Source organism: Magnolia sinica, chromosome 18 (assembly GCF_029962835.1).
Source record: "Magnolia sinica isolate HGM2019 chromosome 18, MsV1, whole genome shotgun sequence".
Taxonomy (NCBI): Eukaryota; Viridiplantae; Streptophyta; class Magnoliopsida; order Magnoliales; family Magnoliaceae; genus Magnolia; species Magnolia sinica.
Window position 1 is genome coordinate 49,814,173 of NC_080590.1, and position 3,065 is coordinate 49,817,237.

Consider the following 3,065-nt stretch of genomic DNA (forward strand, 5'->3'; position numbering starts at 1 on the left):
CTCTGAATTTTTATTTTTATTTATTTATTTATTTATTTTATTTTATTTTGTGATTTTTAGTTGCAAAATGTCAAATAGTTTCTTGTTTGTAAACAATGGTTTTCATCTATTCTAACAGTGAGGTGTAGCAGAAGACATTCTTGTAAAGCCTTATTATATTAATCTTTTATATTAGAGATTAATAAGGCTTTACATGAATGTAGTATAGCATGCATGGGAAATATAGTGATTGGGGCAGTAGATCTTGTGGGTCACCATATGGTTTGGCACTAGGCCAAAAACATGTACATTCATGAGTTTTCCCTGTTGAATGTGGCCTGTTACTCATCATTCTCGTTTAGCGTCCTCCTCTTTGAGGCTGGTGATAAGACTTGTTCTACACGCCATGTATTAGGGAAAGTTTTTGTTTTTAATCCTCACATTTGGATATTCCTAAAATTTAAACTTTCAATTTCAGTGTTCACTATTAAGCCTACGCCTGTCCATTCCTTTCAAGCTTGATCCCGCCCCTATAGGTGTATGCTCATGATGCTTAATGACTGAGTTCAATTTCATCCCTGTGGATTTTTAGATGCTCGTGGTTGGCGATTGATTGCGTGCATCTGCAGGGAATGGTCTCGCCTTAAAGGGACAGGGACACCCTGTCTTTAAATAAAATAAATAAATAAATAAATCCCAAAACTCGTCACGAGTTTGGGCGAATGGTTCTGGTCTTGGGTTTGCTCCCCACAGACACGAGTTCATTTCCCCTCTCCGTGGGTTACCGGTCACAAGTTCGGGATAACGTCTTTGGTCGTGGGTTTGCTCCCTACAAACATGAGTTTGGGAGAATGGCTTTGCTCGTGGGTTTGCTCCCCACAGACACGAGTTTGATTCCCCTTCCCGTGGATTACCCATCATGAGTTTGGGTGACGACTTTGGTTGTGGGTTTGCTCCCCACAGACACAAGTTTGATTCCCCTTCCCGTAGATTACTCGATGCACGTGGTGTAACAGGGGAAGTTTTATTTATTTATTTATTTATTTATAAATCCTCAAATCTGGAGACTCCTGAAACCCTCAATTCTATGTTCACTATTAAGCCTACGCCCAACCATTCCTTTCAATATTCATCCGGCCGTTATAGGGGTAAGCTATAGTGATGCTTAACGACTGAACGAGATCTTCATCTGTCAATGAATAACGGATTGACTCCGTTGTTGGCATTGCTATGTTTTTCTCTCCTTTCCTATTAGCCTAGCTTATAGCTCTCTTGATTAGGTCGTCGTATTTTGCAGTGGTGACTCCCGAAGCATGGGAGCTACTCTTAGATCAATAAAATTACATGAACAACATGGCTTTTCCAGTCAAAGCCTTCAGCCCGAACTTCAATATATAGATATCTTTTTTCCTCAAAGTGGATTTATTAGGGCCCAAGCCTGCCCGACCCCCCGAAGTGGCTTAATATCTGGTGTTGGTTGACCGGCTCTTATTGCCTATAATATGTTCTCTCGACCAAAAAGTCAGTCTACATCCCATATTCGAATTAGAAATCCTGCCTTACCTCTTATCACTTCACTCCTTCCCGTGATCATTTTCAGATTTTGGTTTGTCCTAGACGATGGGGTAAGGTTCCATGAATGTGCACACGACTTGACTTTTTATCTTCAATAGGCAAAATCACACACCACTTTACACAAGGGTTGATTGGCCGTTGAATCAAAGTAATAACCGTCGATCTTTAATTAGGATCAAGACAAATAAGAACAGTCAGACTCTTACCTGAAGATGAAGTTAGGCTTGGATAAGGACACTAATTAGATTAGGAAGTCACTCATAACAAAATGTCTTTTTAGCTGAAAATATTGGGGCGTCATTTAAAATAGATAAATTTTTATGCATCATCTTTAAAAAGATTTTGCGCCAGAATCAAACACTAGGAAAATTTTAATGATTAGGAAATAAATTGATAGGAAGAATACCAAAGGACGATCTACTCTAAAATAAAATCAATACATCAAAACCTTTTGATCCTTATATTCCAATCTATACTTTCTATTGTCATAGTGGCTAGGGGAAAAAAATTAGAATTCGAGTCAGAGGATTGTGGTATCTATCAATAGTGGATTAAATGTATCGAAGTCCTCGTATGGGTTAGATGATATTACCTTGTATAAAAATTGCTTACTCCAATAATTGCATTAGAATGACAAAACAAAGAAGAAAATGCTAAATGCCCAAAATTTAAAAAGAATTCATTGGATTTACCTTAAAAAGAAAGAAAGTAAAAAAAAAAAAAAAAAAAAAAAAAAAAACACAGTTTAAATATTAAAAAATAAAAAAAAAAAAGATGAAAAAAATGATAAAGGGGATTGGAATACAGTTCAAAGAAAATCAGTAACATGGGTCTAGGTTATTGAGAATGATAAAATGTTTGCTGAGAAAATGATTAAACTCCCTAGAAGCTACCATATTCAAATATGATAGATAGTTTAAGTTGATAACAATCACGTAACCCTCACCACTTTCCCATCTCAAAATCACTCCCTTATCTCAATTGTAGACAAGGAAGATGTGCGTGTAACAATTGGTTCCATCAAAAGGATATCCCAAATTCTCTAATCCAATTTGTCATTTCTTCTTCTTCTTTTTCTCACTTTTTGAAACCCCCAATCAAGGGAGCTAGCATCATTTAAAATGGACAAATTTTATGCATCATCTACAAAAGGATTCTGCGCTAGAATCAAACACTAGAAAATTTTGAACAATTAAGAAATAAATTGATGAGAAGAATACCATAAGACTATATACTCTGAAATAAAATCAATACATCAAAGTCTTTGCTCCTTAAATTCCAATCTAAACTTGTATTCTCAAAGTGACTGGCTGACAATGAAACATCCACATTGGTTGTAAATATCAAAACAACCTATTAGCTAAGATCTGAAAACATAATCCTCCACTAGTATTTGCAAGTTCGAGGTAGTCAACAAGACTTGTGAAAAGAAAATCTATCCATGTCTACTTGACAAAGAATATCTTCACTGTCCTTGTGCATTTTGGACAAAATAAACTACTCAGTAGGGC